This window comes from Lithobates pipiens, unplaced genomic scaffold, assembly GCF_037356315.1.
Source record: "Lithobates pipiens isolate NorthernLeopardFrog02 unplaced genomic scaffold, aLitPip1_a1.2 Scaffold_25, whole genome shotgun sequence".
In the NCBI taxonomy this organism is placed as follows: domain Eukaryota; kingdom Metazoa; phylum Chordata; class Amphibia; order Anura; family Ranidae; genus Lithobates; species Lithobates pipiens.
In genome coordinates this window covers 109,994,355-110,010,325 of record NW_027507787.1, presented here as the reverse complement: position 1 = coordinate 110,010,325, position 15,971 = coordinate 109,994,355, and the positions used below count along the sequence as shown (strand labels likewise).

The 15,971-nt window shown below is 48.5% G+C and overlaps 10 pseudogenes; all 10 read left to right on the top strand.

Annotated features, from left to right (window-relative positions):
• The first annotated feature begins 11,590 nt into the window (after positions 1-11,590).
• LOC143931638 (5S ribosomal RNA) lies at positions 11,591-11,709 on the top strand (annotated as a pseudogene).
• A 108-nt stretch (positions 11,710-11,817) lies between these two features.
• LOC143931521 (5S ribosomal RNA) lies at positions 11,818-11,936 on the top strand (annotated as a pseudogene).
• A 108-nt stretch (positions 11,937-12,044) lies between these two features.
• LOC143931292 (5S ribosomal RNA) lies at positions 12,045-12,163 on the top strand (annotated as a pseudogene).
• A 107-nt stretch (positions 12,164-12,270) lies between these two features.
• Positions 12,271-12,379, top strand: LOC143932173 (5S ribosomal RNA; annotated as a pseudogene).
• Positions 12,380-12,713: 334 nt separating this feature from the next.
• On the top strand, positions 12,714-12,832 carry LOC143931691 (5S ribosomal RNA; annotated as a pseudogene).
• A 790-nt stretch (positions 12,833-13,622) lies between these two features.
• On the top strand, positions 13,623-13,741 carry LOC143932429 (5S ribosomal RNA; annotated as a pseudogene).
• A 107-nt stretch (positions 13,742-13,848) lies between these two features.
• On the top strand, positions 13,849-13,967 carry LOC143932346 (5S ribosomal RNA; annotated as a pseudogene).
• A 333-nt stretch (positions 13,968-14,300) lies between these two features.
• Positions 14,301-14,419, top strand: LOC143931945 (5S ribosomal RNA; annotated as a pseudogene).
• A 290-nt stretch (positions 14,420-14,709) lies between these two features.
• On the top strand, positions 14,710-14,828 carry LOC143932626 (5S ribosomal RNA; annotated as a pseudogene).
• Positions 14,829-14,936: 108 nt separating this feature from the next.
• On the top strand, positions 14,937-15,055 carry LOC143931237 (5S ribosomal RNA; annotated as a pseudogene).
• The last annotated feature ends 916 nt before the right edge of the window (positions 15,056-15,971 follow it).

Genomic DNA, 15,971 nt, shown 5'->3' with positions numbered 1-15,971 from the left:
CAGACCCAAGAAAGAAAGAGGGGGGCTCCAATAGTGAAGTACGTTCACACAAATACTTTATTATAAAAAGGAACTAAGTCCTGGGTACTCACATTTATACATTAAAAATCAAGCGTTTTTTTCACTAACAAACAACGAACGGCTTCCTCGTTCGTACCCCGGACGTCACTTCCGGTATCCTCCTAGGCCAATCCTACGCGTATCGTCATTGATCACGTGACTTCATCAGGGACTACATCTAGTCCCTGATGAAGTCACGTGATCAATGACGATACGCGTAGGATTGGCCTAGGAGGATACCGGAAGTGACGTCCGGGGTACGAACGAGGAAGCCGTTCGTTGTTTGTTAGTGAAAAAACCGCTTGATTTTTAATGTATAAATGTGAGTACCCAGGACTTAGTTCCTTTTTATAATAAAGTATTTGTGTGAACGTACTTCACTATTGGAGCCCCCCTCTTTCTTTCTTGGGTCTGACTTGCGATCCCTTGCGGAATATCTGGAGGAAAAGGTTTTGAGGGCGCCCATACTACATTTAGGATATACACAGCAAAGTGTTGAAGTTCCCCTACACCCACTGAGGATATACACCCCATTTGAGGACACAACTGTTGCACTGGAGTATTTTGCTGTCTTACTGACAGCAGTGAGGTAAGGTACCCACTGCACTCAGTGTGTGAGCACCCACTTTTAAGGAGCTGCAAAATCACTGGTGGAATCATCCCGGGGTTGTTCATAGGATTCATTTCTTCACATAGCACAGCGTGGATTTATTTCATCTTCTGCATGAACTTTATGATTTAGCTTTTTTACACTTATTTAGAGACATTTTTTATCACGTTTGCTGGACTATTATCTTTTGTATTTTGCGATAATAATTTTTTTCACACACCGTTTTATATATTTTTACTGTATATTTATTATTATATATAATTTTTTTCTGCACATATGCTGGCACTTGTATGCACTTTCATGGACTGACACAGATTTGTTTGATGTCACGATTCTTTTGATAATTTTAACATTTGCGATTTTTTTCTTGTCACTTTATCACGATTATATAGACCATTTTAGCTACTTTATTTTATGAATACTAGTAGGAAATAGCTTTATTTTAAGCACTGTATTATTCACTTGGTATTTATCTTAGAATTAATGGAATTTTTAATCGCATGAGCACGTTTTCAAGATTTTATGCGATTATTTAGTGATTTTAATCACATGAGTGCGTTTTCAAGATTTTATGCGATTATTTATTAATTGTGCTATTAGACTTAATTTATTTGGTGTGGAGCGCAACACCATCTATTTTCTATTTACTGTCACTTTGAGGGGAGGGTTTGCACCTCTGTCGGTGTTTTTTGCTGCAACCACACCAACCTGCTCTAACTTTACCACTATAGCGCGAGGATAACCTACCATTACTATTTTGACATCGCAGTGCATTGCTGGCTCATGATTGGCCAAGCATGCACTGTGACCCCGCATGCTTGGCCAATCACAGTGCCAGCAGCGAGGAGAGCCATGATTGGCCACAGGCAGGATGCCTGTGGCCAATCATAGCTCAGGCTGTGTAGTACACGCCCCACACTATATAAGGCCGCCAGCGCGGCGGCCTAGTGTAGTGTGTTGGCGTCTGAAGCAGTTAGTGGTTGTTCTGTGTACCTTCAACACAGTACACACCGATCGTTTTCGGCCAATTTTCGATCTTGCTGTTGTGTAGTGGTTGTTGTCTGTGTGCCCTGACCGCAGTATACACCGCTATATTCACCTCACCTATATAGCTAGTGATCTATCTTTTATAATAGAGCTTGCAGTCAGTAGTGTTAGGAGCTTGTGCGTGCTGTCTGCGTGCTCTGTACCCAGTACACACCGCTATATCCACCTACATAGCTGTTCTCTATTTGAGCCCACTTGCCATCTGCAGGAGTTATTGGAAGTTGTGTGTGCCTCCAGCACAGCACAGTATACATCTGTATATACCCCTTTATCTCTGGTGTTCTATAAAAAAGGCATCTGCAGGAGTTAGTGGGTTTTTTGTGCCTCCAGCACAATATACACCTGTATCTACCCTTTATTGCTGTTCTCTAATAGTGCCATCTGCAGGGCTTAGTGGGTGTTGTGTGACTCAATTACAGTATACCCCTTTATCTCTGGTGTTCTATAATAAAGGCATCTGCAGGAGTTAGTGGGTGTTGTGTGACTCCAGCACAATATACACCTGTATCTACCGTTTATTGCTGTTCTCTAATAGAACCATCTGCAGGGCTTAGTGGGTGTTGTGTGACTCCATTACACTGCTGTTTTACCCAACTCCCTTCAGGCCATTACCATGTCTGGAAGGCCAGCAAGGAGAGGCAGACAGGCGCGAGCCGATAAAAGAGGGCAAGCAGGCTCTGTGTCTAGAGACAACAGTGCTGGTCGTGGACGCGGTGCATCGTCATCAGCACGTGGCCATGGGACATGCTTGTCCTTCTTTTCGGCAGCTGGACATGTTGAACCGCAACATGCCAACGACTTGGTAGAGTGGATGACCAAGCCCTCTTCATCCTCCTCATCCTCTCTCACATAGTTTCAGGGTACTAGTAAAGCAGCTGCCAATGCATCGTCTTCCCTCCTCTCAATGTCATCATCAGTGACTCCTTCCCTAGACCCACCACGTCCTCCTGAGGAGTCTCCTGAACTCTTTGAGCACAGTGTTGGGTACATGCTCCAGGAGGATGCCCAGTGTTTTGTGGGCTCTGATGATGACACTCAGCTAGAGGAAGGCAGTAGCGTGAGCGCAGAGAGAGGGGATGCTCAAGAAGGACAGCAATCTGGCAGTCATGTTCCACAAGCTGCAGCATACTGTCAGGTTTGCTACAGCGATGAAGAGGGAGGGGATGATGAGGGCACTGACTCCACGTGGGTGCCTGGAAGGAGAGAGGAGGAGGAGGAGGAGGCACATGTCCAACGAGGCAGGATGCCCTGCGGGGGCCAGCTTAGGGGCAGCACACCGACTGAATCACACTGCAGAGCTCCGCCTGTGCAGGGCGCTGCCTCTGCGCGTTATTCTAAAAGTTCTTTGGTGTGGGCCTTTTTTGAGATGAGTGCATCAGATCGCACCGCTGCTATTTGCAACATATGTCTCAAGCGTATCTCACGTGGCCAAAACATCAGCCGCTTGGGCACCACATGCTTAACCAGACATATGTTGACCTGCCATGCAGCTCGTTGGCAAGCGTACCTCAAAGACCCACACCAAAGAACAAAGCGGACCTCTCCTTGCTCCTCATCAGCTGGCATCTCCAACCCCACTAGACCTTCAGTCCTCTCTGAAACCTGCTCTGAGAGGAATGAAGGTGTAGAATTAGGTGTGTCACAGCCAAGTGCTTCCAGGAACTCTGCTAGCGGTACACCCACGTCCGATTATAGCAGGCAAATGTCCCTGCCCCAGCTGCTGGACCGGCGAAAGAAGTTCACTCCCAGCCATCCACATGCCCAGCGGTTGAATGCTAGCTTGGCTAAATTGCTAGCCCTTCAACTGGTGCCTTTTCAGTTGGTAGACTCGGCCCCCTTCCGTGAGTTTGTACAATGTGCGGTTCCTCAGTGGCAGGTCCCCAAACGCCACTTTTTCTCACGGAAGGCGATTCTGACTCTCTACCGGCATGTGGAAGGCAATGTCCTTGCCTCGCTGGACAGGGCGGTCAGCGGTAAGGTGCATATTACCGCTGACTCATGGTCCAGCAGGCATGGACAGGGACGTTACCTGTCTTTCACGGCCCATTGGGTCACTCTTCTGGCAGCTGGGAAGGATGCAGGACAAGGTGCAGTAGTGTTGGAGGTTGTTCCACCACCACGCCTCCAAAATGCTACTATTGGTTGTGACACACCTCTCTCCTCCACCCCCTCCTCTTCTTCTTCCTCCATGGCCTCTTCCAGTGCTCTGTCCTCAGAACCAGCGGTGCTTCGTAGGAGTTCCAGGGGCTACGCAAGTACGCAGGCAAAACGATGCCATGCCGTGGTTGCGCTGGTTTGTTTGGGGGACAGGAGCCACACTGGGGCGGATGTTTTGTCAGCTCTGCAGGGGCAGGCTGAGAGGTGGTTGACGCCACGCCAGCTTAAGCCAGGAATGGTGGTTTGTGACAATGGCACCAACCTCCTCTCCGCCCTCCGACAGGGACAACTGACCCATGTGCCCTGTGTAGCTCACGTCCTTAACCTGGTGGTGCAGCGGTTCTTGGGCAGGTACCCCGGCTTACAGGATGTCCTGAAGCAGGCCAGGAAAGTCTGTGTGCATTTCTGCCGATCATTTAATGCCTGTGCTCGGCTGGCTGAGCTCCAAAAGGAGTTGAACCTGCCCAAGAACCGCCTTATATGTGACATGCCCACCAGGTGGAACTCAACGTTGGTCATGCTGCAGCGGCTGCACACGCAGCAGAGGGCCATCAATGAGTACCTGTGCGACTACGGCACCAGGACAGGGTCAGGGGAGCTCGGTTTTTTCTCACCACGCCAGTGGGGCATGATCAGGGATGCATGCACTGTCCTGTCACCATTTGAGGAGGCCACAAGGATGGTGAGCAGTGACAGTGCATGCATCAGTGACACTGTACCTCTTGTCCACCTCTTGGAGCATACGCTGCGTGGAATAATGGACAGGGCACTTGAGGCAGAACAGAGGCAGGAAGAGGAGGACTTCCTTGCCTCTCAAGGCCCCCTTTATCCAGACAGTGTTCCTGCTGTGCCACCCATCACACAGGAAGAGGATGAGGAGGAGGAAGAGGAGGAGGAGGATGATTGTGTCAGCATGGAGGTGGAGGCTGGCACTCAGCAGCAGCAGCAGCAGCAGCAGCAGTCTTGTAGGGATGATTTACAGTCCCAAGAAACACGTGGACTTGTACGTGGCTGGGAGGAGGTAGCTGCGGATCATGTTGTCCTTAGTGACCCAGAGGACTCCGGACCGCATGCCTCAGCTAACCTACGCTGCATGGCCTCCCTGATCCTGCAAAGCCTGCGGAAGGATCCTCGTATTCTTCGGATCAAGGAGAGGGACCATTACTGGCTGGCCACTCTCCTTGATCCACGGTACAAGGGTAAGGTTGCCGACCTTATCTTGCCATCGCAGAGGGAGCAGAGGATGAGACATCTCCGGGAGGCCTTGCAGAAAGCTCTGTGCAACGCGTTCCCAGAGACTGGGAGGTTACAAACTCCTGGTCCTGGACAACGTGTTGCTGAGGCATCGGTCAGAAGGAGCGGTGGAGAAGGTGGCCGTCTGACTGATGCTTTCAGACAATTTTTTAGTCCGCAGCCCCAAGGTATGATCGGTTCCAGCACCCATCGCCAGCGTCTGATTTACATGGTGCAGGAATACCTAGTGGCAAGGTCAGACTTGGACACCTTTCCCACCGAAAATCCTCTGGCTTACTGGGTCTTGAGGATGGATCACTGGCCAGAGCTTGCACAGTATGCAATTGAGCTACTGGCCTGTCCTGCATCCAGCGTTCTTTCGGAACGCACCTTCAGTGCTGCTGGTGGCTTTGTTACCGATCACAGGGTGCGCCTGTCCACCGAATCAGTTGATCGACTGACCTTCATCAAGATGAATCAGTCTTGGATCACCCACAGCTACCAAGCACCTGAAGCTGATGTAACAGAATAATTTTTTTTGAAATATCACATCCCTTCAAGACTGCCTATGCTGATGCTGAGTGAACGTCCTGTTATGTTGATTGTCTATCCTCTTCCTCCTCCGCTGATATGTTGAAAGAACATTTCTGGTTCTGGGTGATGCCTAAGGCCCAATTTTTCTGCCCCTGTTTAACAGGGGCGTTTACGTACAATTTTTGATGCAATGCTTTGCAGCAGGGCTAATTCCTGCAATCAAACATGAGTATATGGGAGAGGTTGCAGTGTGGTGGCACCAGCACCAGTACCTAAGGCCCAATTTTTCTGCCCCTGTTTAACAGGGGCGTTTAATTACAATTTTTGATGCAATGCTTTGCAGCAGGGCTAATTCCTGCAATAAAACTAGAGTATATGGCAGAGGTTGCAGTGTGGTGGCACCAGCACCAGTGCCTAAGGCCCAATTTTTCTGCCCCTGTTTAACAGGGGCGTTTAAGTACAATTTTTGATGCAATGCTTTGCAGCAGGGCTAATTCCTGCAATAAAACTAGAGTATATGGGAGAGGTTGCAGTGTGGTGGCACCAGCAGCAGTGCCTAAGGCCAAATTTTTCTGCCCCTGTTTAACAGGGACATGTAATTACAATTCTTGATATAATATTTCACAGGAGGGCCCCTTCCTGTGCCCACCCAGAGTAACGGTGAGGACTTATAGTGTTGTGGCACCAGCACCACAACCACCAAAGGTCAATTTTTCTACCACTGTTCAACAATGGCATGTAATTACAATTCTTGATATAATCGTTCACAGCAGGGCGCTCCAGCGCCCACCAAGAGTCACTTTGAGGGCTTACAATGTTGTGGCAAAACCAACACCTTGTTTCGCCATTTCTGCAGAGCATATAGGGCAGGCCCCTACTTTCAAACATCCAATTTACAAACATCTCCTACTTGCAAATGGAAGGAGACAACAGCAAGTGAGATGAAAAAAGATAGACGACAAAACAAATTATACAGGGGTGATAACCCTTCCCTATGTTTTCCAAAAAGCTTAAAAATAGTTTTTTTGACTGGAGCTACACTTTTAATTAATTTTCAATGTACCAGTTGAAAATTACAAACAGATTCAACTTAACACAACAAACCTACACAGTCCCTGTCTTGTTTGCACCGCCTGTATACTGCTGTTCTGAGTATATAGGGCCTGGGGGCCACACGCATTTCCTTTTTTTAATATGGGTACAGGGTTCCCCTTAATATGCGTACAAGACCCAAATAGGCTGGTAATGGGCAGGGAGGGCTACCCATGCCATTTTTCTCAATGATTTTCAACCATATTGCAGGAACCAGATATAATATTAAAACCGCAAGCAGTTTTAAATGGTGTTATTTCCGTTTAATCTCATTTTGTGCAGGGACTGTTCTAAACACGGGAAACACGTGGCACTTCACAGGCATACTACAGACACCCCCCAGGCACCATATTTAAAGGAATATTTCACTTTTTTTTCACTTTAATCGTCATTAAAATCAGTGCTCCCGCCAAAACGGCCATTTTTAAAAACATTTTATGCATTGACCCATGTCCCCTGGGGCAGGAGCCAGGTCCCCAAACCCTTTTTAGGACAGTATCTTGCATATTAGCCGTTAAAATTAGCACTTTTAATTTCGAACGTTCGAGTCCCATAGACTTCAATGGGGTTCTAAAGTTCGTTCGAATTTGGGGTTCATTCGAAAGTTCTGGTGCGAACCGAACCAGGGGGTGTTCGGCTCATCCCTACTCTCAACCCTCTTGAAAAACGGCAAGATGGTCACCTCGGCAAACAAGCAGAAAAATAAAACAGGTCGTCGACGCCAAAAACATATAAAAAAAAAAAGCCTACGGCACCTGGGGTTCCCAGGCGGTGTCCCATCCAGGTACTAACCAGGCCCGACCCTGCTTAGCATCCAAGATCAGACGAGGTACAGCCCCATGGTGTGCTGTGGATCAGTCAGCGTCAGGGTAATCCCAATGTGGTTAGTGGTGGGAGAACAGGCCACCATGTCGGCCCCCTGGTTGCTGAAGAGATCCGGTATTGTCTGGGTATTACAGGATCCCAGGTCCCTTGGTGAGCGGGATCTAGATGCAGAGGGTCCGCGTGAGGAGGTCCCCATGATGTGACAGTGTTTTTCAGGTAAAATCCTTGGTGATCAATCTTTTTTAGGCTGAGGTAAGACGGAGCAAAAAGCTTAAGCAGCCATCCTCTCTCTAGGCAAGCCACACCCTCCCGGCTTTTTTTTAATATGTTGTTGACGTCGACGACCTGTTTTATTTTTCTGCTTGTTTGCCGAGGTGACCATCTTGGCGTTTGTCAAGAGAGTTGAGAGTGGACAGCACGATCACCTACAGCCAGATCACCCTGAATGTGCCTGATCTTGGATGCTAAGCAGGGTCGGGCCTGGTTAGTAACTGGATGGGAGACCGCCTGGGAATACCAGGTGCCGTAGGCTTTTTTTTAGTATGTTGTTGGCGTCGACGACCTGTTCTCTTTTTCTGCTTGTTTGCAGAGGTGACCATCTTGGCGTTTGTCAAGAGGGTTGAGAGTGGCCAGCAAGATTGCCTACAGCCACATCACCCTAAAAGCACCCGATCTCGTCCGATCTCGGGTGCTTAGCAGGGTTGGTTAGTAGTGATGGACGAACTTCTGACGGGACGTTTCGCGAACGCGGACCGCGAACGCGGCCGATAGTTAGCGAACCGTAACGTTCGTGGCGGGCCCCATTGACTTCAATGGGAGGCGAACTTTGCAAACCTACAGGTCAAATTTGCAGCCACAAAATAATTACTAGCTATGCAAACATAGTCCCACCACATGGCCAATGACATAACACATGTATGAGGTGAATCTGGGGTCGACAACTACAAGCATTCTTTTTTTATATGTGAAATTGTGACAATTCAGGACTGTGGAGTGCATGAAGGCAATGGAGGAGAGGGAAGGTCAGGGTAGGCAAAGAAGAGGGTGCAGGAGATGATCACCAGCAGCGTGACATACAGCAATGACACCTGCACCGTGATAGAGTCATCTGACACCAGCACCGTGATAGAGAGCACTGACATCAGCAGCGTGACATACAGCAATGACACCTGCACCGTGATAGAGTGATCTGACACCAGCTCCGTGATAGAGAGCACTGACATCAGCAGCGTGACATACAGCAATGACAACTGCACCATGGTAGAGTGATCTGACACCAGCACGGTGATAGAGAGTGCTGACATCAGCAGCGTGACATAAAGCACTGACACCAGCACTGTGATATACAGCACTGACACCAGCACCGTGATATACAGCACTGACACCTGCACCGAAGTAGAAAAGATGTAGCTGGATAGCCGCACTCCAAATTATTCAACTTTATTTCAAAAATGTAATTAAAATCATAGCATCTAGGCTGGCAAACAGACTAACTGCACAGCCGCTGACATGTTTCACACCGAACATGGTGCTTAGTCATAGCTATGATTTTAATTACATTTTTGAAATAAAGTTGAATAATTTGGAGTGCGGCTATCCAGCTACATCTTTTCTACTTCAGTTCCTGTTGCAAACAGAGCCAGCACCCTGTGGGATTGTGGAGACAGCTGTTTTGGGAGAAGTCATTACCTTAGAGCGGTAATTCTTTGTACTGACACCTGCACCGTAAGCAGCCCCAGGAGGAAGTCAGGACAGCACAGGTATGGTGGGAGCCCCTCATAATGAGCATAGCACAGGGATGGTGGGAGCCCCTCATAATGAGCATAGCACAGGGATGGTGGGAGCCCCTCATAATATGCACACCAGAGGTACAGCCCCAGGAGGAAGTCAGCATAGCACAGGGATGGTGGGAGCCCCTCATAATAAGCAGCCCCAGGAGGAAGTCAGCAAAGCACAGGGATGGTGGGAGCCCCTCATAATGAGCAGCCCCAAGAGGAAGTCAGCATAGCACAGGGATGGTGGGAGCCCCTCATAATGTGCATAGCACAGGGATGGTGGGAGCCCCTCATAATGAGCATAGCACAGGGATGGTGGGAGCCCCTCATAATATGCACAGCAGAGGTACAGCCCCAACAGGAAGTCAGCACAGCACAGGGATGGTGGGAGCCCCTCATAATATGCACAGCAGAGGTACAGCCCCAGGAGTAAGTCAGCACAGCACAGGGATAGTGGGAGCCCCTCATAATAAGCAGCCCCAGGAGGAAGTCAGCACATCACAGGGATGGTAGGATCCCCTCATAATGAGCATAGCACAGGGATGGTGGGAGCCCCTCATAATATGCACAGCAGAGGTACAGGCCCAGGAGGAAGTCAGCATAGCACAGGGATGGTGGGAGCCCCTCATAATGAGCATAGCACAGGGATGATGGGAGCCCCTCATAATGAGCATAGCACAGGGATGGTGGGAGCCCCTCATAATATGCACACCAGAGGTACAGCCCCAGGCGGAAGTCAGCACAGCACAGGGATGGTGGGAGCCCCTCATAATAAGCAGCCCCAACAGGAAGTCAGCATAGCACAGGGATGGTGGGAGCCCCTCATAATATGCACAGCAGAGGTACAGCCCCAGGAGGAAGTCAGCACAGCACAGGGATGTTGAACTTTTCAAACCTACAGGTCATATTTGCAGCCACAAAATAATTACTAGCTGTGCACACATAGTCCCACCACATGGCCAATGACATAACACATGTATGAGGTGAATCTGGGATCGACAACTACAAGCATTCTTTTTTTATATGTGAAATTCTGACAATTCAGGACTCTTGAGACAATGGAGGCGAGGGAAGGTCAGGGTAGGCAAAGAAGAGGGTGCAGGAGATGATCACCAGCACCAGCACCGTGATATAGAACACTGACACCTGCACCGTGATAGAGTGATCTGACACCAGCACCGTGACATAACAGATGTATGAGGTGAATCTGGGATCGACAACTACAAGCATTCTTTTTTTATATGTGAAATTCTGACAATTCAGGACTCTTGAGACAATGGAGGCGAGGGAAGGTCAGGGTAGGCAAGTCTATCCCTGCTCCACACAGCAACCTCTCCCTATAGTGACAGTAGAAAGAATGTAAAATGGCCGACCGGATCGGGTCTATTTATAAGGTAGGGGGAATGTCCAATTGTCCATGTGCGGTAATGTCTCAATTGGCTGTCCTGTACCCCATGATGGATGTGTCATCATAGGTCAAAGTTCTTTTACACAGTAAACACGTAAGTCCGCCGGGCGAACAGCGGCAATAGTCCGCCGATCGGGCGAATCGCAAAACAGCCGAAATTCACCACGAACCAACCGCCGGGTGAACCGTTCCCTACTCGGCACAGGGATTTTGGGAACCCCTCATAATGGGCAGAGTGGGTTTACAGACCTGAGAACTCAGCACAGGGTTTGTTGGAATGCCTCATAATGGGCCCAGCAGGTTTGCAGTCCTGGGAATCTCAGCACAGGGCTCATGGGAACCCCTCATAATGGGCAGAGGTGGTGTACAGAGCCATGAACTCGGCAAAGGGATTTTGGGATCCCCTCATAATGGGATCAGTGGGTGTACAGATCAGGGAACTTGGGTCAGGTTTGGTGGGAACCCCTCATAATGGACAGAGCTGGTGTACAGACATGGGAACTCAGCACAGGTTAGGTGGAACCCCCTCATAATGAGCAGGGTGGGTGTACAGACCTGGGAACTCGGCACAGGGATTGCTGGAATGCCTCATAATGGGCCCAGCAGGTTTACAGTCCTGGGAATCTCAGCACAGGGTTCATGGGAACCCCTCATAATGGGCAGAGGTGGTGTACAGATCCATGAACTCGGCTCAGGTATTTTGGGAACCCCTCATAATGGAAATACCAGGTGCCATAGGCTTTTGTTTAATATGTTGATGGCGTCGACGACCTGTTTTATTTTATTGCTTGTTTGCCGAGGTGACCATCTTGGCGTTTGTCAAGAGGATTGAGAGTGGCCAGCAAGCTCGCCTACAGCCACGTCACCCTGAAAGTGCTTGATCTCATCTGATCTCGGATGCTAAGCAGCGTCGGGCCTGGTTAATACCTGGATGCGAGACCGGCTGGGAATACCAGGTGCCGTAGGCTTTTTTTTAATATGTTGTTGGTGTCGACGACCTGTTTTATTTTTCTGCTTCTTTGCCGAGGTGACCATCTTGGCATTTGTCAAGAGGGTTGAGAGTGGCCAGCCAGATCCCCTATGGCCACATCACCCTGAATGTTCCCAATCTCATCTGATCTGGGATACTAAGCAGGGTCGGGCCTGGGTAGTACCTGGATGGGAGACCGCCTGGGAATAGCAGGTGCTGTAGGTATTTTCTAATATGTTTTTGGCGTCGAACGTCCTGTTTAATTTTTCTGCTTGTTTGCCGAGGTGCCCATCTTGGCGTTTCTCAAGAGGGTTGAGAGCGGCCACCAAGATCACATACGGCCACATCACCCTGAATGCACTCAAGCTCGTTTGATTTTGGATGCTAAGCAGGGTTGGGCCTGGTTAGTACCTGAATGGGAGACCACCTGGGAACACCAGGTGCCATAGCCTTTTTTTTTTAATATGTTGTTGGCGTCGACGTCCTGTTTTATATTTCTTGTTTGCCAAGGTGACCATCTTGGCGTTTGTCAAGAGGGTTGAGAGTGACCAGCAAGATTGCCTACGGCCACATCACCCTGAATGCGCCTGATTTCGGATGTTAGGCAGGGTCGGGCCTGGTTAGTAACTGGATGGGAGACCGCTCGGGAGTACCAGGTGCTGTAGGCTTTTTTTAATATGTTGTTGGCAACAACGAACTGTTTTATTTTTCTGCTTGTTTGCTGAGGTGACCATCTTGGCCTTTGTCAAGAGGATTGAGAGTGGTAAGGAATATTGCTTATGGCCTCATTACCCTGAATGCGTCCGATCTCATCTGATTTCAGATGCTAAGCAGGGTCCGGCCTGGTTAGTAACTGAATGGGAGACCGCCTGGGAATATCACATACCGTAGGCTTTTTTTTAATATGTTGTTCGCATCGTCGACCTGTTTTATTTTACTGCTTGTTTGCCGAGGTGACCATCTTGGCATTTGTCAAGAGGGTTGAGAGTGGCATTCAAGATTGCCTATTGCCATATCACCCTGAATGCACAAGATATCGTTTGATCTCGGATGCTAAGCAGGGTCGGGCCTGATTGATACCTGGATGGGAGACCCCCTGGGAATACCAGGCGCCGTAGGCGTCTTTTTAATATGTTGCTGGCGTCGAGGACCTGTTTTATTTTTCTGCTTGTTTGCCGAGGTGACCTTCTTGGCGTTTGTCAAGAGGGTTGAGAAAGGGCCAGCAAGATCGCCCATTGCCACATCACCCTGAATGCGCCCGATTTCATCTGATCTCAAATACTAAGCAGGGTCAGGCCTGGTGAGTACCTAGATGGGAGAAAGCCTGGGAATACCAGGTGCTGTAGGTGATTTTTTAATATGTTGCTGGCGTCGACTACCTGTTTTAGTTTTCTGCTTGTTTGCTGAGGTGACCATCTTGCCGTTTGTCAAGAGGGTTAAGAGTGGACAGAAAGATCGTTTAAGGCCACATCACCTTGAATGTGCCCTATCTCGTCTGATCTCGCACGCTAAGCAGGGTTGGGCCTGTTTAGTCCCTGGATGGGAGACATATGGGAATACCAGGTGCCGTAGGCTTTTTTTTAATATGTTGTTGGCATCGATGACCTGTTTTATTTTTCTACTTGTTTGCCGAGGTAATCATCTTGGCTTTTGTCTAGAGGATTGACAGTGGCAAGCAAAATTGCCTATGGTCATATCAACCTGAATGCGCCAGCTATCGTCTGATGTCGGATGCTAAGCAGGGTCGGGCCTGGTCAGTAACTGAATGGGAGACATATGGGAATATCAGGTGCCGCAGGCTTTTTTTTTAATATGTTGTTGGCATTGACGACCTGTTTTATTTTACTGCCTTGTTTGCCGAGGTGACCATCTTGGAGTTTGTCAAGAGGGTTGAGAGTGGACATCAAGACCTCTTATGGCCACATTACCCTGAATATACCCGATCTCATTTGATCTCAGATGCTAAGCAGGTTTGGGCCTGGTTAGTACCTGGATGGGAGACCTCCTGGGATTACCAGGTGCCGTAGGCTTTTTTTAATATGTTGTTGGCGTCGACGACCTGTTTTATTTTTCTGCTTGTTTGCCGAGGTGACCATCTTGGCATTTGTCAAGAGGGTTGAGATTGGCCAGCAAGATAGCCTATGGCTACATCACCCTGAATGTGCCCAATCTTGTCTGATCTTGGATGCTAAGCAGGGACGGGCCTGGTTAGTACCTAGATGGGAGACCATCAGGGAATAACAGGTGCTGTAGGCTTTTTTTAATATGTTGTTGGCGTCGACAACCTGTTTTATTTTTCTGCTTGTCTGCCGAGGTGCCCATCTTGGCCTTTGTCAAGAGGGTTGAGAGGGGTAATGAAGAACCCCTAAGGCCTCATCACCCTGAATGCGCCAATCTCGTCTGATTTCGAATGATAAGCAGGGTCGGGCCTGGTTAGTACCTGGGTTGGAGACTGCTTGGGAGTACCAGGTGCCGTAAGCTTTTTTTTAATATGTTGTTGGCGTTGACGAACTGTTTTATTTTTCTGCTTGTTTGCCGAGGTGACCATCTTGGCGCTTGTCAAGAGGGTTGAGAGTGGTCAGCAAAATCGCCTACAGCCTCATCACCCTGAATGTGCCCAATCTCCTCTGATCTGGGATGCTAAGCAGGTTTGGGCCTGGTTAGTACCTGAATGGGAGACCTTCTGCAAATACCAGGTGCCGTAGGCTTTATTTTAATATGTTGTTGGAATCGACGACCTGTTTTTTTTTCTGCTTGTTTGCTGAAGAGACCATCTTGGCGTTTGTCAAGAGGGTTGAGAGTGTCGTCTGATTTTGGATGTTAAGCAGGGTCGGGCTTGGTTAGTACCTGGATGGGAGACTGCTTGGGAGTACCTGGTGCCGTAGGCTTTTTTTATATATATGTTTTTGGCGTCGACGACCTGTTTTATTTTTCTGCTTGTTTGCAGAGGTGACCATCTTGCCGTTTTTCAAGAGGGTTGAGAGTGTCCAGCAAGGTTGCCTACGGTCACATCACCCTGAATGCACCCGATCTCGTCTAATCTCAAATGCTAAGCAGAGTCGGGCTTGGTTAGTATCTGGATGGGAGACCGCCTAGGAATTCCAGGTGCCGTAGGCTTTTTTTTAATATGTCATTGGCGTCGACGACCTGTTTTATTTTTCTGCTTGTTTGCCGAGGTGACCATATTGGCGTTTGTCAAGAAGGTTGAGAGTGGCCAGCAAGATCGCCTACGGCCCCATCACCCGGAATATGCCTGATCTCGTCTGAGCTCGGATGCTAAGCAGGGTTGGGCATGCTTAGTACCTGGATAGGAGACCGCCTGGGAATACCAGGTGCTGTAGGCTTTTTTTATAATATGTTGTTGACTTCGACGACCTGTTATATTTTTCTGCTTGTTTGCCGAGGTGACCATCTTGGCGTTTGTCAAGAGGGATGAGTGTGGCCGACAAGATTGGCTACGGCTACATCATCCTGAAAGAACCCGATTTTGTCTGATCTTGTTACACATTCATATTGCACCACAGCTGTGTCAAGGGGACTGAGTCAAGTCAAAGGGGGTTCATTAGCAAAGTGCAGGTCCAAATAAAACCAGCAGCTCCTTCAGGTAATGGGGGTAAAAAAATCAAGCCGTTTTTGTTCAACCCACTGGTTGAGCACAAAGAAACATTCTGATGTATGGACTGAGCTTACATGAAAAGAGAACTTCATTAAAACCAGCAACAATTGAGACAATGAACACCTTGGTCAGGTCTATGTACAGTATATCTATGCATATTGTATAGAGTACAGGGATTAAGAGCAAGCAATAAACAAAACCGAGTACAGCAGTAAGGATAACTGCCACATTCACAACAGGGTTCTCCTTTACATCCATGTCTCTAAAGTCCCACCTTACATCAGAGTCCCACTTTATAGCAGAGTATTGCCCCCTTGCATCAGAGTATGGCAGAGTGCCCCCTTACACATACACTATATTGTCAAAAGTATTGGGACACCTGCCTTTACACACGAACTTTAATGGAATATCAGTCTTCGTCCATAGGGTTCAATATTTAGTTGGCACACTCTTTGCAGTTATAACAGCTTCAACTATTCTGGGAAGGCTGTCTACAAGGTTTGGGAGTGTGTCTATGGGAATATTTGACCATTCTTCCAATAGTACATTTGTGAGGTCAGGCACTGATGTTGGACGAGAAAGGCCCATCTCGCAGCCTTCACTCTATTTCACCCCAAAGGTGTTCTATTGGGTTGAGGTCAGGA